At 46.6% G+C, this 23,756-nt stretch overlaps 1 long non-coding RNA gene across 1 annotated transcript; it reads left to right on the forward strand.

Moving 5' to 3' along the window:
* The first annotated feature begins 1,253 nt into the window (after positions 1-1,253).
* On the forward strand, positions 1,254-3,710 carry LOC144110203 (uncharacterized). Its single transcript, XR_013309766.1, has 5 exons — positions 1,254-1,629; positions 2,232-2,393; positions 2,618-2,886; positions 3,055-3,165; positions 3,448-3,710. It is a non-coding gene; the product is annotated as an uncharacterized LOC144110203 (long non-coding RNA).
* Positions 3,711-23,756: the final 20,046 nt, after the last annotated feature.

The raw sequence follows: 23,756 nt of genomic DNA on the forward strand, positions 1-23,756 counted from the left end.
AGAGGAAAAAACTGCAATATAAACGCCGCTTCCTCAATCATTGGTATTTCAGCTCTTGAGGAAGGCTTGCTTGAGCATTGCAGTAAATTAAATAGACGAAGCAGCGATTATGTGGACATTTTCGCTTGCCTCAGGTGACACAGAAGTACTATTTGACGTCACAGCCATCGTTCGGTTGTTGAAACCGACACCGAAACCGCACTAGAGAAAAAATCGATTATAAATTATTTAGCGGTCGTAGGCAAATATCACATGGCGATTCATGTGTCTTCCGCATCATTTTAGGGAAGAAAATCTGCCACCAAAATAAGGTGTCTATGCTCCTTTAAATTAATCACACGAAGGAAAGCACACGCCACACGTTTTTATATCGCGAATGGTGTGTCGCGCGATTTGTCACGTGATTCGATAGTTTAGAGGCGAGCGGGTGCCGTCGTCTTAATGCCCACATCTGCGGCGAGGCGTTGATAGTCGCGTGGCATAACCTCCGAGGGAACGTTTTAAGGTGAAAGAAAGCCTTTCTTGGCTCATGAGGGGCGTGGATGAAGTTGTAGACGGAAGCTGCATACGGATGTTCTCCGCACGAACTATCCACCAGAAGTTGTGAGCTAAAAAAAGCAAAAATGTAAAAGTTGATTAAGCAGCAGTTCTTAAGCAACGTATACGTAATGAAATAAACCAGAATTTAAAAATAAAAACAAAAGTAAAACTATATCAAAATGAAAACAAAAATAAAATAGAAATCAGCTATACTAAAAACAAAAAGAGGAAAACAAGAAAAGATTACAGAAATAACAGAAAATGAAAAATTAAGGCAGAATGAGAACAGCAAAAGGCTTTCTCATTTGCGCTCTTAGGCAGACTTATTTTTTCTTGCGGGTAGTCGCGGAGCCTGAACCTACCAGCGGCTGCGTCCTCGTTCCGCATCTCACGGGAAAATAAGCATTGCTCCATTTTGTTTGGGGCAGCATCCTAGAGAGCAATGGCGTCCTATCTTGCGCATGTCAGGGTGAAACAAGCGGTTTATGTTATTTAGCCATCCGACACACGATAACCATCCGCGCAGATATTTGACACCTTGAGGAGCCCGCGGCTCAAGTTTGCTGGCCATCTGGCGGCGGAACGTGAACTACTGGGAAGAGAAGCAGCCGGTGCGCGCCGTTGCGCGGCGGCAGACAAAAAAGCGTACAGGCGCTAAAAGACGAAGACAAGCACACTCCAGACAGGACAGGCCTGTCCTGTCTTGAGTGTGCTTGTCTTCGTCTTTTAGCGCCTGTACGCTTTTTTGCGTAAACCATGTCAAGCTGCAACCAACTAGCTCAAATGAAAGTCTTGCGGCAGACAAGTGCGTGTGCACGCGTTCCGAGGCCGTCCTGGACGCAGCAGGGCGCCGCGGCGCCGCCAGTTTTGTGCAGTTGTTCGGCGAGCGTGTTGTGGAATTTGCACAATGGCAGAAGCGGCCCTACCTAAGCGGAAGCGGTGCCCGAAGTATTGCTGTGTTGTCGGCTGCCACAACAGTGCGGAAAACACCAAGGGACTTGATCCACCTGTAAAACTGTACCGATTTCCGGGGAAATGGTATGAAAAAGAAAGACTTCAAGCGTGGATCAACGCAGTGAGGAGGGTTAGGTAAGTTTCTACAGACATGCCGTGCTTTCGGCTGTGGCGGTTTGTATTTTGTGTTCGTTCGTTTTGGTTACAAGCCGGTACTCAACGCTGAGCATGCACGCGACGACTGCACTGATGATTACGGGTACTTGTTGTGTTCTCGAAAGCACAAATGTAAAAGTTGGATTGTGATTGCGTAGTGGCTTTTGATTTCCTGTATTGTTTTTTTTAGGTGTGGCCGTTGTTGTTACAAGTTCGCACATGAATATGCTAGCGCGTTTAAATAAACACTGCGCTGTTAAGTGATTACAGTTAGGCGCTGCCAGAGCAGCTTTATCACATCGGAATGAACTGCTGCAATAAAGGATTGGTTTGTGAATTTTACGCCCGAAGCCATCTCAGACAATATGATAGACGCCGTAGTTTGCTTTGTTTTGTTGTGAATTTATATGCTGTTTTAACCTGTGAATCACACTTGCACTTATTATTATGCTATATTCGAGGAGCTCGTGAATTATTTGAGTTGCTCCCTTCGGAACTTGTGCGATTTCGTTTGTGTCTGTGCGTGTGTTTATGTTTGCCTTGGCGATTGATAATAGACAATACTATTACTTTTTATGTAGCCCTGATGGAACTGTTTGGTTGCCTAAGGAGCACACAAGAATTTGCAGCAGACATTTTGTAGGCAACTGCAAGAGTGACATTAGCCAACATCCAGCCGACATCCCTACCATTTTCCCTCCGATCTACAGAAAAAAAGCACCTGACAGGGAAAGAGCACAAAGGTATGAAAGCAAAAAATGTGAAACTGCCAGTGTAAAATGCAGCCTTTTGTTTTTTAATGAGTTCTGCTTTTTTATTTCATACTTTAAATCCTGTCACTGATTGTAACAGGGAGGGCATTCAAAAGGGCAATGAGATAAAAATATAGCAGTTAATTGCACGATGAGCTTGGCTGCACCATTTTTAAGGTTGGCAGTAATATGTTACTTTTACTGGTTCAATGCAGGTGGCAAAGGCGTCTCAGCAATATCTTCTAGACAGCTCGGTGCCGGAAGTGAAAATCCATCACGAGGTACAGACGATGAAGCGACAATGCATAAACCTGGAACCTCCATTACAGACTGTCGACATCAGGACATTCACATGATGGATCTCAGTGATGCACCTCTGGAGATGAGCGCAGCTGTGGCTTCGACAATCAGCACAAGTGATTCGCATCCTTCAATGAGTGTGTGTGGCACAGGAGAAAGTCATTTCATTGCAAAGAGAGATGCTGTAAGAAAACCTTTTAATTATGGGATCATAATTCTGTCTATAGAAAAAGCTTGACACAAATCCAACATTAATTTGCTATTAATACTGCCCTTTCAAAACTGTTCTCCTCTAGCACTGAGAACATACCTGTGCAATACAACATAGTCATTTATACATATTTTTTTTCAGGCATCCCAAACCAAAGAGAAGGTGGCTCAAGGAAAGCTAACTATACTTCTTTCTGCGACAAATGGAACTGATGCATCTACTCAAGTTGTGCACTAAGAAATGAGTGACAAGGTTGGACTATGCTGTGGTTTCCCCTTATCAGTTGTGCTTAACTCTAGCTAACATTTTATTAAGGCTATCAGAGGATTTCTTTTTTTAGTGCAATTACATTTGTTGTGAATTTGTCTTCCTGTGCAACATTTTGTTATTTTATAGTAGTGGTGCTTATTTTCTTTTGCGAATGAATGAGCATAGTTGCAGGGGGATGCAAATAGCATTTTTCATTGGTTATTCCTCTTGCTAAAGTATATTTGCCTGTAAATTGCACCATGTTCTCTGTTTATTCTGCTGCAGGTTGCAAGTACGGATGGCAACTGGAAGAAAAACTGTGGATTTCAAGGCTTTCAGTCTCTATAAAAAGCGCTGCAAGATTTATGTGGAGTGACACTGCAAGTCTTCTGCCTCTTTTTGAACCTGCTGCCTCCTCCGAAGTACAGGCGCAATACTATGTCAAATGAAGATAGGCTGTGCTTGTTTCTCGCCAAGCTACGTTTTGGGATAACATATAGTGCACTAGGAGTAATTTTCAGTGTCGCACCCTCAACAGCATCTACAGTCTTTATGAAAACACTTGGTGTAGGGGTGTGTTTATTCGGTGAACCCAGATGATTCCAGCCGCTCAGGGGAGACTCGCAGCGAAGCGTCAGGCGTGGCGAAAGAGCAAGGCAGCGAACAACTTCTTCGTCCTTGAGAGCGGCAGCACGCGACGCATGTCAGTGGTTATATCGATGAAGATTACCACATGTAGGGGTGTGTTTATTCGGTGAACCCAGATGATTCCAGCCGCTCAGGGGAGACTCGCAGCGAAGCGTCAGGCGTGGCGAAAGAGCAAGGCAGCGAACAACTTCTTCGTCCTTGAGAGCGGCAGCACGCGACGCATGTCAGTGGTTATATCGATGAAGATTACCACACTACATTGGTATTTTAAGCATTGCTCTCAAGGATTGGGTCTTCATGCCTTCCCGGAGAGCAATCAAACTTTCTTTGCCTGCCCCATTTAAAGAAAACTACCCGAAATGCACCTTAATAATAGATTGTACCGAGATCCGCACTGAAGCGCCCTCAAACCCTGACTGTCAACATATTTTGTATTCACATTACAAGAGAGGATACACGCTGAAATTCTTAATTGGTATAATTCCTAATGGTATGATAAGCTTTGTATCAAAGGTTTATGGAGGGCGACATACTGACTCATTCCTTACCCAAGACTCTGGCTTTCTGGAGCTTGTTAGACCAGGCGATTTAATTTTATGTGATAAAAGATTTCCAAGCATCCGCACAACGGTAGAAGGGAAAGGTGCGGTGCTACTCATGCCGCCTTTTAATTCAACAGGTCGTCAAATGTCTGATGATGACATGGACATGACTTACAAGATTGCCTCTGTACGTATCCATGTTGAGAGAGTAATCCAAAGATTGAAAATTTTTCATATTCTAAGGAACAGAGTACCACTTAGCCTGATACCACACATGAAGAAAATATTTTCAGTGTGTCCTGCCTTAGTAAATTTGCAACCTCCCATAATTAAGCAGTAGGCCTGCTTTGCTTGATGTAGTCCATACCTTAGTTTGCATGAATTACATTCATAAGAGTTCATGTTAGCACTCAAGTGAGTTCACAACTCTTAATTGTATGCATCCCAGCCAATAAATGGGTATTGTAATCACAGCACTGAGGACTTTTGTTTTACTTACTTTTGTTGTGAAAGGTTCTGTGTTGGTCACCATGTGTTTCGCACAGCAGATCTGTGCTTTTAACTTTTTATTCTCCCATAGATGGCAGCGAAATAGTGAAAGCAATGGATGCAAGCCAGTACGTGGCACTGAAATGGTATCACAGAAATATGGTTTATTGAACATCACTTGATATCACCTCATCATAGGTGTAATCTTAAGAGATAGGAAGCGTGCACAGTGGGTCACAGGACAAACTTCCGTTAATGACATTCTTGTCGAAATCAAGAATAGGCATGGGCAGAACATGTAATGCGTAGAAAGGATAACCGGTGGTCACTGAGGGTAACAACATGAATTCCAAGAGAACTAATGTGTAGCGGGGGGCGGCAGATAATTAGATGAGATAAAGAAGCAAATTAGGAGTCAAGTTGGTGCAAGCTAGCACAGGACCAGGTTAATTGGAGGAATATAGAAGAGGCCTTTGCCCTGCTTTGGGTATAGCCAGGCTAATGACGATGACTTCATATCACAGAACTCTGATTTATTGCACATGAGCTACACCCGACTACACTTAAATGAGATCACTTAGACATCTGACTAGCATAAACAATGCTACACATCTTGGTTGTCAGCCCAGATGTGTGTACAATAAAAATGCAGTACAATGCACCAAAATTTAATGTAGTAAAAGCTTGAGACTGTTGTCCTTGGGACATAAAACTCTTGCAAACCAACGCTTGACGCTTCCCCTAATTAGTCTTGTGGTCTTTGCATGCTACTTTTAGCGCTATATTATTGATAACTTACATTTTTCAGTTTTACTTGTGCTTTACTAAAAAAATTTAATGCATTTCACTGTATTTTACTGAAATGTAATTTTATTATGGATGAAATATGTTAATGCTTTATCTGGCAAATTTTCCTACGTCATGACTAGGGGACACTTGGACTAAAAAATGAAAAAGCTACCATTAGAACAAAAATTCATGCTCAAACACCTAAAATCTCCAGGTGTATTAAATTAACATGGCACGTCCTTTCAAAAGGCACCTGTTATAGCCATAGTTGGTTCATGGCAGTAAATATCACATAACATAACACATTTTCATTACATAACTTCTGAATACAAAATTCTTAAGTATGTTTAATAATTGGATATTCCTGGAATTTAAAAAAAATGGATAGGGGTTCGAAATTAATAAGGAATTCAGTGCGTACATGATAAAAAAGGTGGTTATGCAATGTAAAGTAACTTGAGCAAAGCATCTTGAATCAGCTGAGGAAATAAAGTATTGAGACCTAGAACAACAACTGAATTAAAGACTTAAAATAAAAATACTCCATCTTTGAAATCAGATTCCACAGAAAGGCCTCATCCCAGTTTACTTTTACTATCACTGTGTGTTTAGGACTGTAAATATAGAGAATGGCCCTGTAAAGGTTCATTATATGCATTTGCACTAGGATTTGAGTGTAGTAGCTATGTGTTGTTTTCAATACAATTTCATCCCCACTGAAAACTAAGTAAGGCAACAGGCTGCAGCTTTCTTCATACAAGATGAAAGGTTCATCTCTGAACTTAAATGTGCACTTAATCTCAATGAGCACAGTTTCATTGTCAATTTTTGCGATACCGTCTGGGCTGCAGCAAAGCCACGGTTGCTCTGGAAGCACGAGTCCTGTCTGAAAATAACGAATGGGATTAATTAGTACTTTATTTGAAAGATCTAAGGGATAAAAGACTTGACGTTTAAGGAGGAACTCATGCAAGGTAATACAACAAGCAAACTTACTTGTACAAGGCAAATACCAAGCTTTTGTTGCAGCTCATCTCGTGCAATTGCTTCTGTTTTGATACCTGAAAAAACAATTTGACGTCCTAGATTTTATTATTATAAACATTGGACAGAATTCAATCCTGCTGTGGCACAGGGAGCACAGTGATGTGATTTGATGACAAAGCACAACATGTTTTCCTTTTAAATGAAGTTATATGCTGCTGGAAAGCATACCGTATTGCATTGCAGCACTTGTGTAGGATGATCTCTTGCATAATTGTTCAGCTGCTCTCTGCAATCCGTCCTCATTCTTTTTTGTCCTGATGGCATGTGCTTTTGTACTGCTTATTCGCACGTGACGCTCTTCGCGCCATCTGCAAATTATAAGCATTATAAACATGATTTCATTCATTATGTGTGTTGTGCTTGCTATCATTTGCCGAATTTCCATTACATACCGTGAGCAGTTTGCCTGGCCCCTTGTGTGAAGGCATAGGTCACATGGATTCTCTTTAAGCACTACTTTTTCATCGTAGCTCGCAGCGCTTTTCTCATTCAATTCGCTGGCAAAATTTCTGATTTGGGTTTTTTCAGTTTCAAGAACCTCAAGGTATCTGTAGACTGGTCAGTGCTTCATTGGCTGCAGCAATTCCACTAGAGTTTCTTTCTCCAATTTTGCCGTCACTTGTTCAACAATTTCATTGACTATTTCCTCACAAATCATATCCACAGCACTTGTCTTTTCTATTTCCAATATTTGTCGTTGGGAACATGCTATGCCCGCATAGCTAAATATGATGTTTGGGTCATGAGGCTTTCCTTCTGGAGTGCTAGTGTCCTGGCCTGTTAAGAAGGACGAAAAAAAACTAAACAAGTTAATGGCATACTTAACAAATGGAAGCAGCAGCTATGAATGGCGGCATGCTGAATGCACAGAAATAAAAAAAGATCAGCTAAACTAGTTGGCCAGCATATTTTCAGGCTGCAGTGTTGAAGCATTTAATAAAGCAGCGAATTCTACTCACAGGAGAAGAGGTCCGAAACATCTTGTTCTAAGCGCCTCTTTGGTTTGTCACTCGGCTTTCCCCATTCCTGGGGCTGGCTGGTGCATGATTCCTCCTCGTAGCTGTTTACATAGAGGCACATTGCAGCTGCATGCTTGCAATGAGCTGTGATGCCAGCTTTGCATGGGCATCTCCCTCCTTGAACGAGGAGGTTCCGCCTCTCCTGGCTTGACCACGCCAACTATGAGAGAAAGAAATTGTCTGGGTATTTCTCAAACCAGCCAGACATGCTAGACCATCGAACTAATTGTAAATGTAAGGCAACGTCAGATTTTGGGTGGCCTGGCTTATAGTTGGATGCGCCAAGACATTGCTTTTGGCTACAACCACGTCTCCATCTCGTCATGCATGTTTCGCTGCATTACTGTTCGCAATTGCTCTGTTACCGCATTCACTGTCTCATTATCTTAGATCACTTTCAATCACCATCTGATCGGCCGTCCTATCACACGCATTGGCTTTCCGTGAAAAATCTTTCGGTTATAATCGAGCCCGATTCTTCACACGCGCGCGCGCACTCACGCACACAGATTGAGCTTTGTTTTTTGCTTAACGGCTTCCTCGTGGATAAATCTAACGGCACTGTACATTTACGCGCTTGCGTCGCACGCACGACACTCGTGGCTGGGTATCACTCGCAGCTAACTAAGCGTTCACGCCGCAGGTTTAACGCCTGTAATGCAGATTAGCCCACAAAACTCGTAGGCAGACGTGAGAACCGAATAAAAAAAAATTAGGCGGCAGTAAGCCGAGTTTCGCAGTGCTTTAATTCAGCCAAACTCGCAAGCGTCAGTGAATTTTCCAACCCGCAACTAAAGCATCTGCCTCGTATTCGCCAGCAGAGATGGATCGAGTGCCCCTAATCATTGCGAGTCATTTATCGGTAGTTCGAGCATATAACAAAATGACCGACTTACCTCGACGTACACGTCGTACACGATGTGGTCGCTCACTTGCGATGTGCATTTGCCACATAGCCGGGCTCCATCGTGGTCAATGCTCTGCTCCACAGAGTATACATGTGAAATTAGCTTTTGACCTTTATTCAAGTTTGTTTTTCGGAAGCAGCAGTCAAGCTGAGTGACCTTTTTGTAGCTGCACTTCAGACGATACATATTGACGTGGCGTGAGCTCGGCGCGTGCACGGAAGCGAGCGGGAGCGACGCGGCTCAAAGGGCGCGCGCCACCGCGGATGCCCCCAGTTTCTCTTTTTCTGTCGGAGATGGCGCTTTCTCTCAGGAGCAGTAGCGCCACTCTGCGACGCTGCGGTTCCCTTATCATTACCGGAGTACCGCGAGTACGCGCCTCCTTACTGCGACAGCGCAGATCGCTTGGAGGGCGCCAGATGGCGCCGCGTACCCGGCAGCCGCGTGCATCTGCCGCTGCATCGGGACCAATCAGCGCGGCCGCACTGGCGATGGGCGTGCTTCCGAACACGGTATGCTAATGACGTCTAATAGTTTGTGAGTTCGACTCTCGCTCGAACCGCTGCATAGAAGCCGGGTACGAAAGACACGATTCCCGCGTCTCACGGCCGCGGGGAATTTAAAGTTGGCAGAGAAACTTCGATTGAACCCGGAAGGTAACTGCGCAATCTCGAGCAATGTAGATGTTTCTGAACGTGGCTGGGATCATTCTGGATAAAATTAGCCACCTCTCATGTCAAAAGTTACCAAAAACCGCTTACCGGCTGCATTGAGCAAGAACTAGGAAACAATAGGAAGCGTCGCAGTATTGCATCGTTTTCAAGAAAGGATCACAGGGTTATCTAGAGAGGTTGGCAGAAAAGTTTCTCAGAGCCACCTCATTCTTCTCACGTGTATGAACTAGAATGCTCTGAAATCCCGCGGTTTAAATGGTGTACCTGGACCTCCTGTTCGTGCCTCTGCAGCATTGCTTCCGCTTCACGCTGTAGCAACTGCGGATCGTTTTCACGACGTTGCCTGATTGAATCCTTTTCACGTTCCCGCAACTCGACTGCCGCACGCTTCTGTTGCTTCATGTCCGCTTCTCGCTTGCGTAGTTATACGACTCAACCGTTCGAAACCAGCTTTCCGCGGTCGTACCATGGCGGGGATCGTCTGTGTTGCCGCACGCCTCTGCAGCTGTCGCGCAGCACTTCTCGGCTACTGTGCCTCTGAACCGGTGACGTACAGACCTTCGTGGGCGCCCTCGTCTTCCTGTTGCCGTATAGACGCGGTCGCCTCGCAGGTCGCATACGTTGATGCCGTCGCCGTTCCATTGCACCGCACATACACCATCAACAAGGCAGTCTGAAGAGACAGTGACGCACGCGCAGCCACGAAACCCTTCTAAAATACACTTATTACTTCAATCGCGTGAGCGCTGGCGCGGCTAAGAAATGCAGCAAGTAGTCTGATGCTGGCATCTGCTGCCTGCGACGTTCCGCCCCCTTCCGGTACTTTACCACTCGACGGATGCTGTGCGATAAGTATTTCTCTTACGACGCCTCCTGCAGTCCTATTTCCTTGTATTGCTCAAGAGCCTTTCTACTGCGACGCCCTCTCCGATAATATTTCCTCGCTGCGAAGCTGCTCGAGTCGCCTCACACTCCACATCTGGCCAGGTGCACTACATAGCCGCCTCGTTGTCAAACCGCTACCCAAGAACGTTCGCGCTCCCTGGCCAACACGAAGCGCGCTGTCAACACAAAGCCCGATCACTCAGTGATTTCTACCATGCCTACGAAAACGCAACACACGGCGACGCAACAAGGCAAAATGTCACAACCTACGTGGTGCCAGCAAACATGCTACAATCTACCCTTATCTCCGCCGCCACGGTGCGCTACCCTCCCCCAGCGCAGCCGAAGAGAGAGAATAGCGCTGGCCATCGCTTACCACCATACGCGCAGAGCCCTCAGTGACACAGTACCAGCAATCCTAAATTACACGGCAGGTTGCATCTGCATTTCAGCCGCACGCATCCTGCGCGGCTGCTCTCCCGACCGTAAACTTAACCTCATCCGTGTACCCACCCGCACTGGATACTCTCGAAAAGAAAGGGCTGAGCGACTTGCCCAGGGATTAACAATCCGGGCAGCTAGCTCCACGGATCCAGGCGCCCTTATTGAAGACCCCTGACTTGCCGGCATCACCAATTTTCGTAAAGAGACGAGACGCCGTTTTCCAACTCGACCGAGCACATACCACCCTGCTCCGCATATTGCAGACGCTCTCAATTCTTATACACTCAAGACTATCACTACTCACTGATGGGGAATATAAGCCCACATCCCCAAATTGCAACCGCGGATAGCCCGCCGCTCAGGTGCACATCTTTTGGGGATGGGAAAATATCCTGCCCCCACGGCACGGGCCCTCCTGGCAGCATCCTGTCCGGAAAGCTGGGACCAACTCCTCACCCAGCCCGGCAAGATCAATCAACTTGCACTCATTTCGTGGGCACAGGACATCGCCTCCACCTGGGGGCCACACAGGACCCACGTGTCCCAATTCCCGACACCTGTGGCAACTAAAGTTGTTTCTCTTTCTCTCTTTCTCCCCTTCTTGCCAACTCCATGGCTTTCCGATTATTTGTGCATCGATGCACACTACTGGCTTTTGATTAATGGGATTCATAAAGCTTTCGCCTTGGAATAAAATAGATGAATACAAACGCATGGTTATATTAGCGCTCATAAAATGACTTTCGGCTGACGACATGCACTACCTCTCTTCGGGGCTGATGTCGCTCGTACCTTATCACTCCTTCACGAAAAACTTCAGAGTCCTGTTGACATAGTAGGCGAGTGATATTGTACGATGCGAAGTTGCGGCGACAACGTTTTCACTTAGTCCACAGTGCCGAATGGGTGTCCAAACACAGACGCGGTGTAGCTGGCTCGTATTCTGCGTGGCGTCGATGTCGATTGTGGTGTCAATCGTCGGTGAGCTACTCGTCTGGAATGCGCAGGCGGGCATGACACCGAGTTTCTTCTGCGCACTGCACTCTAAACCAACGTTTTTAGTTATGGACAGTGTGAAAACTGGCCTCCGGGAATAGGCCCCGATTCCGTTGTCCCTTTCATCTCACAGAGACGCGATCGCCATCTCTAGGGTTTTGACAGTACCATAATATTTTTCATGGTTTTATCTGCGCCGCCGCCAGGCAGATTGGCTGCGCTTGGGCATTGGAGAATTTGGGGCAACTGATCTACCCTGGTTGGCGCATTGCGTCGTCTGCGCCCAGATCGGCTGCTTCAAGGCGCGCACGTACACGTAATACAAAGCTCGCGTGCGCTCCACGCCTGCGGTACGAGAGGCCAGGATACTTGAGCTTTCGGCTATAGATCTCGGCCAAAACTCAAAGCCCTTCTTTCCGCGGTTCCACGCGGCTAAATCAGACACAACGATGTACCGCTTACCCCCTCGTAGTTTGGGTTCCTCGCGTGTGTAATATGCGGTATATAAAGTAGACCGTAAACTTTTCTTTATTGATTAGGTCACTTAAAGTTCAGTGTCTATGAAGAAAACCTGGCAAAAAGCTTAAAGACACTAAATGTTTTTTTATATTTTTTCTTGCGGCATAAGCACTTTTTAGTTTTTGTTTTCAGCCACTTTCCCTATTTTGATGAGTCGAGATCAAAATATGATCATCCCGGTTGTTGGGTCACATTGTATAAGTTAAGTGATCAATAAGGGAACACCGTAGCTTTACTTCTTGAATGCGTATCTAATACGCATGTGATAAGCTGCTTGGAAACGCTTCTTCCAAGTGCCCGGCTAACGTTATCGTTGTAAATGCCACTAAGCCGTCTTGTTTGAATAATACAAAAGAGACGAAGGCTCAACTTACGTTTGTATTCATTATGAATACTTTTCTGTAGCACGCGAGTCACCCAACGTCTGCTGACGCTCCTCGAGCTGGAAGTAGCAGGCGACGCGCCCATCCCAAAGCAACCGCAGCGCCACCGCCAAGGAGGCAACCACACTGATCTCCACTAGGGGGCTGGATGCAACATCGGGCGCTCGAAAGTGAAGCCACCGGAAGTTGGGCTGCATGTCCCTGAAGTCAGCCTTTGGCAGTGCACGAAATTCGGACCTCAGCACGGTTTTTCCGTTTTAGTTTTCGTTTTCCGCTTAGCATTTTGTCGTTTCGACGTCTTCGTCTTTTTTCGTGACAATGCCTACCTGTTGCGCCGTCAACTGCCTGAGGAGAGCAGCAAAGTCCCCGGGAAAGACTTTTCAAAAACAACTGTCCATTGCATCGCTATGTGACGACACTAGCAGACGACAGAACGTCGTTGCACGCAGTACGTACGGAGTCTCGTCTGCTCAACTGTGTCGTCCTGTTGCGCTAGCGTCTCCAGCTCTGCTGTTTGTTGTGATGAATGTTTTCGCGCTTTAAGCCCAAGTTATACCACCAATTGGGGATAAATTTAAGAAAGAATAGGTAGAAACCTTCACCAGGCAGCTGACTTTGCAGTGAAGGTACATTTTACCGAATTATGTTTAGACCGAACCGGAGCGAGCTAGGGCGAGGCCACAATCTGGCGAGGCGCCGTCGGTGTACTGCTGGTTCACATTAGTGCGTCCAAAATATATATGGTACTGGTTTTTCAACGGAGCGTATCAAGTACTGTTTCGTACTTTCGCAAATTATGCCTAAATGGGCTTTTATTTGTGATCCTTGGTGCAGTTAACTTCTAACAGCGCTTGTCACATGCATTCGTATTTCTCGTCAGTCGTTTCACTCGTGCTGTGTAGATGAAACGTGGCTGTGCTATAGAGTTAGATTAAAAGTACGTCTGGAAGGTAACCCGAAATTGAAACAGCGGCAGCAGTATAACGAGTGGCTCTTCGAGTGTCAGGATTTCCGCGCCATAGCATGTTCTTTGGTACGCGAAAGTTTGTTTTCAAGATGACCTAGGCTCATCGTCATTCCACTACTTCTTCTAATTACGCTCGCAAGACAAGAACCAGGTCAGAAAACAGTGTTTATAGCAACAACCCCTTTGCCGCGGCATGGTGAGACATGCCTGCCTGTTTACTTCGGTTTCTCTGAAATTACAGTGTTCCCCGAACAATGCTCACATTTATCACGTTCAGCTTGCTTATTCCTTTGATATTACAGCAATCGTTACACAAAAACAACGCGAAAAACTGACAACGGAAGGACGAAAGAGGCGACTTTTTGCATTGAAATACACAGCAGACACCGAACTTCCGGGACATGCAATCCAACTTCTCGTGGCTTCACTTGCGCCCACTTCAGAAAGCGGGAATGCGGCATCCAGTCACCTAGTGGAGATCAGTGGGCAACCATTTTGGGTTCGCCGTTTTGCAACTGCCCTTATATAAAAACGTTCAGCAACGTTTCTAGATACGTTGGATAAAACAAAGAAAAATAGCGTGGCACTGCAAAACACTAGGGATGGCGCTTTACTGTACAGAAAAGCGTATCTGAACTGTTCAAATCAAGTCCAATTGTCAAAAAAGGCACCTTTCATATTATCCTTTTACAATGGAATCCGATGGGCAACTAAACTTATGGGTGAATGTTTCATCTATCGCATTGGTTTCGTTCCATTTCTCTGTAAAGAGCTACACTGAAGCTCGACGTTTCGCTGCGGCAACCGCAACGCACTGGCATACTGCCGCCGCTCACAGTCGCAACCGAACCGACATCCACTTCCGGCGTTTCGATCAATCAGGTGCGGCCGCTGTGGCAGATTATGACGCTTTTTATTATGACACAAACTCAGAATACGGCCCCAGGTAGGCGACGACGTCGAGCTTTTCCCCGTCGGTGAGGTCCTGCAACATTGCGTCGAGCGTTGTCATCATGGCCTCCCTGCAGTGTACGAGGGGAAAGGGTTTCACAGGGTTGCTTCTCCTTAACTGTGGTTTGTAGGCGAAGGCAAAGTAGGGCAAGATCGCTTCCGATGCTCTGTGTTCGGTGTCAACGTAGATGGAGTCTACTTACATGCAGTTCTTTTTATTTTACCCTCGTCAGGGTGCCATTGCAATGTATACGGCCAATGCGAGGCGCAGCCGTCTAAATGTGTTTTATAGACCCAGCGTAAGTTATCTCACAAAAGTGGATTGCAAACGGTGCTACTTGTTACTAGTAGCAAGCAGCATTAAGAAAATAAATTAAATACATTCGCGCCTGCCAACTTCCATGAAATATGAACGATGTCAATCCTTGAATTGAGAAGACATCAAGGCGCTGACTAGCATCGCATTACCTATTCCTCACGTTCCATGACATCACCCTTCATCACCACAACTCCCGTCTATCCCTCCACGCCCCCCCCCCCCCCCAAGTCCCTCTCTAAGCTCTAACAGAGCACGTGGTGCCATTTACAGGCGCTTACACTTTCCTCTCCCCTGCCCGCCTTGCCCTTATTCGCCCCGGCGCCAATTCTCCCACCATCCCCGCGCTGCGACTGCACAGCCAGCAACACGCAGCCTTCTTGGGCTCCTCCACCACTGCGGAGTTGATGGGGATCCGGCTCGGGCTGGACCTGCTGCTCACCCTCGGCCCTCGCCCGCCCAGGAGTGCTCTGCTGTGCGACTCCCGCGCCGCCCTCAGCCGCCTGCAATCTAACGGCCGCGGTACCCCACTGGTGCGGGAAATTCGCTCGCGCAGAGAGGTTGTGCCGTGCGTGCACAGTGGGTGCCCGGTCACTGCGGCATCGCCGGCAACGAAGAAGCTGACGACCTCGCGACCGCTGCACACCAACTACCTGCCAGCGATCTGCGCCTTGCGCTGGAGGACGTGTGTGCGGCCATCCACGACCATCTCCGAAAGCAGCAACCCGACCCACGCATCGCGGGAGGTGAGCGCATCGACAGTATCACTGGCTGTCGCGTACTTACACGGTTACAACGTGCAATGATTCTCCGCGCGCGCATTGGCTGCGTGTGGCCCGGGGAACGACGGGTGCGTCACGGAATCGCGACGAGTGATGTGTGTGACGGATGCGGTGCAGTGGAAACACTAGAACACCTGCTCCTTCACTGTGCCGCGCTCGCCGATTCTCGTCGCGATATTCTCGCGGCCTATAGGGCGCAGGGCATACTACCAGACTCCATCAAGACGCTATTGTGGCCGCAGGGCAGTCCGCGCACTTGTGAGCGAACTTTGGTTAGCCTCTGTGCATTCCTCGAACACCCGGGCTTGACGTCCCGTCTTTACTCCGTCAGGTAGTTACACGCAGTGACAGAACGCTCCGCGAGTTCTACCTTGAACGATCAATAACTAGACGCCCCACTCCAGTTGTAACCGACACAGTGCTGTGCGCGTGTGTGATTTAATTCCTCTGAAACGAACTAATCACGCGCACAACCTGAACACATTTCTTATTGTGTAAATAGTTTGTACATATTACTTCTCCCCCTATCCTCTCTTCCTGTCCGCTCACCTTTTTCATTTCATTTCTCCATTCTGCCTGCTATCCTTTATTTCCGCTGCCCAGCTCAGGTGCTTCAATATCGATGGCAGATGCCGGGGCTAGCAAAAATCTTTTCCCTCCTTTTTACTATTATTTTTAATAAAACCACCAACACCACCACCCCGGAATGCCCGCTCTGCCGCCACCCCCTAGCAGGCTATGCTCACATTCTTTATTCATGTCCGGCACTCTCGGCCCCCGCATACTAGCACCTAAACAGTCCGCTGCTGTGGCAGGCGTTTTTGGCAAGTTCGGCGCCGAATATTCAACTACGGCTGACGACCTGAGCAGCGGAAGTCGCCGCCAGGCAAGACGTGGAGGCCACGACCGGCAGCCGGAAGGCCACCCACGGAGCTTCATCATAATATTCTTTTCTTTTTTTTGCCTTCGCTAAATAAAGTTTTTCACAACCACCTATTCAAGCAAAAGTGGTTCGGAGGAAAACCCCGCATCGTCGCAACTCGGAAATAAACATTCGTGGAATGGGTGTCCTGACGTAGCAAAAGCAGGTTCGCTGCAAAGAAAAAGAATTTGCTGAGCCTTAGCTCAGCTAACCCTAGTTATGCAAGCGAAAGCAAGGATTACACGTGAAGTCCCTTCCTAAGGTTTTCGTGGCCGAAGCACAGTCTGACAGACAGACGTACCACGTGGGTAGTTGTGTATTCCGCACTATGAGAACTGCAGCGGCTCGCCAGTCTCCGCCGCCATAGAGTTTCTTACTATTAACTAGAGGGAAAGCTGGCGGCACTCCACTTGACCCTCCATGGGCGCGCAGAGCATCATGGGGCGATGAGCTACTTGGTGCGGAACAGTAGGGTTTTTACAGAAACACAGAGTGGCTTTACTAAGATGTCCCATTCAGTATCCACGGAGCTTTCCGCGCGCAGACGACTTCGGCGTGAAAGTAGTGTGCAAAAGCTCTAGTAGCGAAAACGCTACAGCACACGACGCCAATAAAAAGGTTTTGTTTTCCGAAATACTGTGAAAAAATCTTTTAAGTTGCTGAAGCGACAAATTTTTTTTCAAAAAACTATTTCTTTTTAAAAGTGGGGCTGTTAACACAAAATGTTGGCTTTTGTGGTCTGAAATGCTTGGCCAAAGGGAGAGCAAGCCATCGCTTATTTTGAGCAAGCTTTGCATTTACATGCTTTTCTGCTTGTTTGTTACAATTTATAGACAGGATATTGAATGATAGGACATTCTTGATTATCGAACAACGTTTGTTTTTTATTATTTTTGGCCAAAATTGTAGTTCTGCAGTCTGTCTGTCTGTCTGTCTGTCTGTCTGTCGGTCTGTCTGTCTGTCGGTCTGTCTGTCTGTCTGTCTGTCTGTCTGTCTGTCTGTCTGTCTGTCTGTCTGTCTGTCTGTCTGTCTGTCTGTCTGTCTGTCTGTCTGTCTGTCATTCAGTCAGTCAGTCAGTCAGTCAGTCAGTCAGTCAGTCAGTCAGTCAGTCAGTCAGTCAGTCAGTCAGTCAGTCAGTCAGTCAGTCAGTCAGTCAGTCAGTCAGTCTGTCTGTCTGTCTGTCTGTCTGTCTGTCTGTCTGTCTGTCTGTCTGTCTGTCTGTCTGTCTGTTGCTGTCAGGAAGAAAGAAAAGGAAAGTGCACAGGCTTGCCCACTGGCTCAAGCCGAGCCACAATCGCTACCACGTGCTGATAGTAGGAGGGTTCAAAGATGGGATAGAAGGACAGGATAGAAAAGACGCGCGGTATAATGACCCAGGCCGATCCCGGAGGCAGTGCAATACCGGGCCTACCGGTGGCGGAAGTAAAGCAACCTTCAAGCACTCCGCCATATTTCCAAAAATGTCCAATATGTTGTGTTCAAATGGGACCCGTATCAGATATTCTTGCGTTTAGTGCGTTTAGTTCTGCAGTCGGTAGCTCTCGGCCCCATGATGCTTAGAGCGCCCATGGTGGTAAATGTGGACTCGAGGAAGCTCCATGCAAACTCCAGTAGGTGGGGCGCCAGCTTTCCCTCTAGTTAATAGTAAGAAACTCTATGTCCGCTGCGGCTGCTAACAAGGCTCGTCGCTGTATTCCTTCGGCATCTTTCGCTCGACGTCAAGCCTGCCGAAGCTCACGCTCTTCGTCGCCTTCGGCTGGCCGTTTAGCGCGTTTACGCTCGCTATCGATTGCAAAATTCATCGCACGGTTAGCAACGGCTACCGGGTGATCCGACTCGGCCCGACGTCTGCGAGCACGCACTCTCGATGACGTCGGCTCCGGCTGACTTGGTGTGCGTCACGTGGTTACTTACGCAACTCCGCTCTTCGTGTTGAAAGTCATTTGTGCAGACGCAGAGAAATCTGCGCCGCTACGCTAGTAAAGCTTTTGCTTCGAAAGGTTGTCAAGCGTAAGTGAACCAGAGTCCCTTCGGTCGGGAGCCGGGCCCTCTACTTCTTCACAAATGAGGATGTTCGTCCAGGAGGATGACCAAAGGATTTGTACAAACATGTCGCAGACCAGTTTGCGCAAAAGTCATTACAGGAAAACTTAGTTTAAGGGCCACCAATCGGCGTCACGGATTATTATGTGCGATGAAATGACGTCACGTGAAAAGCGCGCCGATATCTGCGTAATGGTGCGCCAATCAATCCCTAACCTACAGCACGGACACTTTAAAACGCGCTCCATATTTGCAAGCTGAACTGAAGTGATCCCATGCTTCGGAAGAGTTCATAAAGATAAAGAAGTTTATGAAGACAGGCTGGCTAGCCATAGCTACATGCGTTTATTGAATAAAAAATGTAAGTTTAACCGCTGGACCAGCAATCATTTTATACAAAAAGGGTAAATGGAAGCCGATAATATACCTGGCCGAGAAAATTAATTACAAAACCAACTGGCGCCGAGCATATACGAGCTTTTAAGCCACGTTGGAAAAATGGCCGGAGTACTGAACTCAACAGCATCGACTGCAGTTGAAACAGGTGCTTTCTTGATTAGGTACCACTAGCCAATGCATTCAACGCATAAAATATTAGTGGTTCAGTAGGAGGCTTCTGCTCAACCAATTAAACGCATAAGTGGAACACTTGCTTGCTTTCAACGCTGAATGTGTACTGGCGGCTCTGCATCGAAGTTTTAATCAATGTCAAATTATAACCTGAGATTTAGGTGAAGCGGAGATATTATTGTTACTCTTCATTTTGCTTTGCCCTCTTGACGACCCACAGCAAAAAAAAAAAAAAAAATCAGCCATGCGCTGTACAATGCACATTGGCCTTTGAAAAATAGGCTGTTTGGGTAATGGAAACGGTGGGGAGCCCTCCACTACGGCACCTCTTTATTTTTTTCTTTCACTCCCTCGTTCAACCTTTACCTTACACGCGCGGTTCAGGTGTCCGCCGAGATGTGACAGATACTGCGCCATTTCCCTTCCGCAAAACATAATAATAATAAAAATAATTGTTTTTTTGGGGAAAGGAAATGGCGCAGTATCTGTCTCATATATCGTTGGACACCTGAACCGCGCCGTTAAGGGAAGGAATAAAGGAGGGAGTGAAAGAAGAAAGGAATAGGTGCCGTAGTGGAGGGCTCCGGAGTAATTTAGACCACCTGGGGATCTTTAACGTGCACTGGCACCCGCCGCGGTGGCTCAGTGGTTAGGGCGCTCGACTACTGATCCGGAGTTCCCGGGTTCGAACCCGACCGCGGCGGCTGCGTTTTTATGGAGGGAAACGCGAAGGCGCCCGTGTGCTGTGCGATGTCAGTGCACATTAAAGATCCCCAGGTGGTCGAAATTATTCCGGAGCCCTCCACTACGGCACCTCTTCCTTCTTTCACTCCCTCCTTTACCCCTTCCCTTACGGCGCGGTTCAGGTGTCCAACAATATATGAGACGGATACTGCGCCATTTCCTTTCCACCAAAAACCAATTATTATTAAACGTGCACTGACATCGCACAGCACACGGGCGCCTTAGCGTTTTTCTTTCATAAAAACGCAGGAGCCAAGGTCGGGTTCCGCAAAAAAAAAACAATTCCAATTCCAGTAAAGAAAACAGTGCAGTAATTGTCTCATATCGGTGGACACCTCTACCGCACCGTAAGGTAAAGGAGGAAATTGGTATTGAAACAAGAAATAAACAGTTGCCGTAGTGGAGGACTCTACAATAATTTATAGCACCTGTGGATCTTTAACGTGCACTGACATCGCACAGCACATGAGCGCCCTTCGAGTTCCGGCTCCATCGAAACGCTCCCTCAGCCGACTGGCTTGATTCCGGGTATAATTCGGCGCCGCAGTCGAGTGCCCTTGTCACTAAGGGGCCATTCCTTCGTGGACTTGATGGACTGCGAATTTCTTCGCCACCCTCACCTCAAATTCACATTTTAAAACATTGTGTCTGCCGCTAACATCCTCACATTAACTTTAAGTTTTTGAGACATGTGGATTCCTGCTTAATACCATTTGAATTAAGGATCAAGAGACTTATAGCGAAAATCCTAAGCCGCTACGTGAGTGAAATAATCCTCAGCTTATCATGCGAAGGTTGCATTCATTTACTAAAACCTGTATTCTTGCAGATCGGTGAACCTGAACGTCTACAATGCATGTAGCGAAGCTGGGTGGTTCACCACGAGTGAACAAAAAATTTCTTTAATGGAAAATTTTGCGGCCGAGTACAAGACGCGAGATGCCATCTGCTCTTGCGTGACTTGTGCTCGTCCAACAAAATCAGCTCGAAACCTAATTTCTTTAGGCATGGCATATTCAATAGTTTAGTGTCTGTATTCAGCTGTTTGGAGTGTTACTCCGCTGAGGCTGGCAGTTAGGCGATTCTAGAAATTGGTGTATAGTTTGGTTTATGAGGATTTAACGTCCCAAAGCGACGCAGGCTATGAGGGACGCAGTAGTAAGGGGTTCCAGAAATTTCGACCACCTGGGGTTCTTTAACGTGCACTGACGGGCCTCTAGAATTTGGCCTCCATTGAAATTCGACCGCTGTGGCCGGGATCGAAACCGCGTCTTTCGGGTCAGCAGCCAAGCACCATAACCACTGAGCCACCGCGGCTGCCGATTCTGGAAATTACACTGAAAACAATGCACCTCTTTCACTCTTCGTGCTTCAGAAATCAGCCTGATCACGATACAAATTCGATAAGAAAAAAATGCGCTTTTCTGCCGGATTTTTAGCCGAGCAAAAACACTGAACAAAGGGCAGACAAAGGAAATAGAGATGCACACGGCACACGAAATGAAATTTTGCGTTTACGTATGGCCAAATGATCAAATTATCCCACACGTGAAACAAATTATTTTTAACCGGGTTCTGGTTCTAATAAACTGAAGCATTTCAACACGCTGAATATTTAAACAATTCCGACTGCATCGAGGTTGCAAACTCTATTCCGTCCGTAATAATGCTCTTTGTTTTGGCGCTTGTAGTCATCATCAGTTTTTTTTTTGTTCAAATATTGACTGCAACGCCTTCCAATGGGCGCGAAATTAGCGCTGAGCGCTGAAAATACTCTACAGATAATAAAACAGTTCAAGATAGATTTCTTTTACCACAGACAGCGGGATAAGCTGAAAAAAAAATTTCTCGATACAAGAGCAGCACAGCTTGCATCAGCACATCAGCAAACATACCATGCTAGACATTCACTAAGGTAATCGTTGAAAAGTTTGAAGAATCTTAGACTTTCATTGACCAAAGAAGGTTGCTGGCCTTCCTAACGACGACTGGCTGTGACCCATGTTCCCACCTTGAACCAGGTGATGAAGATGTACGCGAATATATGCAACCGCGATTTTGTCCGGCGTGTAGTAGAAGAAAACGTTTAACTTATTTGAATACACAGCATTCCCGTGGGCATTGGCTTTCCAGTGTTTAAGAGATAAGTATGCAAAGCTGCTGAAAGCTACAACTATAGCGGCCTTATAGGTACAATATACATCCGTAAAAAAGTGATAAATTAAAGTCAGAAAGGATGTCAGTCCCTGCAGGGCGACAGTGCCTATTTAGTACTATTCAGCGCGCGTTAAAATTATGTCTTCAGCACCGTGGACTTAGAAAAGTTAGCGGTAGAAGCTGATCGGTAATAGCCGGGCAATTCCCGATTGGTTGATCACACTGTCTTGATAAGTATTGCATAGGGGACTGATAGCAAAGCAATATCGAGTCACCAGTCAGGCGAAGTATAATAGTGACCCTTGAAAATACTGCAAAGATGTGCAAAGTTTTTGCACTAGTCTCGGGGACGCGCTACTTATTCGCGAGAGCGTCCTCGCGATCATTATTCAGCGCGTCAGACAACCTTATAGTTTCAGAGCGAAAGCTGTGTGAGCGTCGTGCAAGCTATTTAGGGCAGCCGTAACGCGTTATGCATATCGGGCTACGAAGTGATACGCGCAATGCTATTGATGTTGAAGTGTCCACCGTGAAGCGAAAAAGTTACTGCGCCACACCTTTCCTCGAAATTAAGCGGCAACTCACTTCCGTCGTTCAGACCTTTGGCCGTCGATTAGACGGGTAGCCCTCTGGCTACTTTCTTTCTGTTTGACAATAAAATTTTCTATCCTATGCGTCGTTAACTCTCTCCCTCCAAGTAAAGCGTGTGAAAACACACGGCTTTCCCGATTATCTAAACGCAGGCACTACGATGAAGTTCGAACCCGGACAGTCCAGCTGAGTAGACATGCGCTAACTACTGAGACCTGGCGGCGGTCGCAGCAGAAAATAAGAGACTGCTGCGGGCTATGAAGGGTAGAGCAAAACAAAAAGGTTATCAGTACGCTTGGCAAAGAGGCGGCAAGCAGCTTGTGCGCAAGGCGTTAGGCGCACGGGTCACACGCATTCAGTGCGACTGGGACCTTGATCTGATAGTATGAGCTGCTGGCGTTTTGAAACGTGCCATCTGTTTATCTTCAGTTTACACTCTGATGACCAGCTTTTGCAATGACGTGTACCACGATAGCGTGTCCTTCAACTCTGTCCCGCGCAGTCCTCCTTTTAACTCTATTTATATTGTGTCCATATTTCATGTCAACATTAGAAGTTTGAAGAAAACGCAATTTGACATTGTTACAGCTCTTGGTTCACTGGATCATAGTTTTTATATGCTTGCTTTTACGGAGACGTGGTTCTGGAGTGTACATGAAACAATAAACATCAAAGGTTAGCAGTCTGAATGTGTTTACCAAAAGGACCGGAGCAATCTGCAGTAGGATGTTATACCAGAATTCTCACAAATAACCCCCATCATGAGTCGCTGACTGTCAAATGTTCGGGTAGTGACATGGGTTGGGGCATTTTATTTTTCAAGATTTTTTCCTGCCCCACCATAATTTTTGTCAAATGTTCGGGGTCCATAATTGCCACAGCTTATCACTCACATTCGGGCAATCTTGATGAATTGGTTCAATTCATTAGCAGTCTTTTTGCATACGCGTCTGTATTATGTATGCAAATTGACCTGGCTTGAGACTAACATCAATCTGGCAGTAGGAAGTTCGCAAACAGAACGATTCCTTGATGTGCTTGAATCATTTAAGTGTACTAATATCCATTTATGAACGAGAATAACACCACGAAGTGAAACGCTGAATGACTTGCGTGTCACCAGCCATGTCCCGGCATATGCTTTTTCGGGAATTCTTACCTTTGAATTGAGCGATCATTTGCCAATATTTTGCTTTTTTCTATGTGTAGGA

This window comes from Amblyomma americanum, chromosome 11 (genome assembly GCF_052857255.1).
Source record: "Amblyomma americanum isolate KBUSLIRL-KWMA chromosome 11, ASM5285725v1, whole genome shotgun sequence".
Taxonomy (NCBI): domain Eukaryota; kingdom Metazoa; phylum Arthropoda; class Arachnida; order Ixodida; family Ixodidae; genus Amblyomma; species Amblyomma americanum.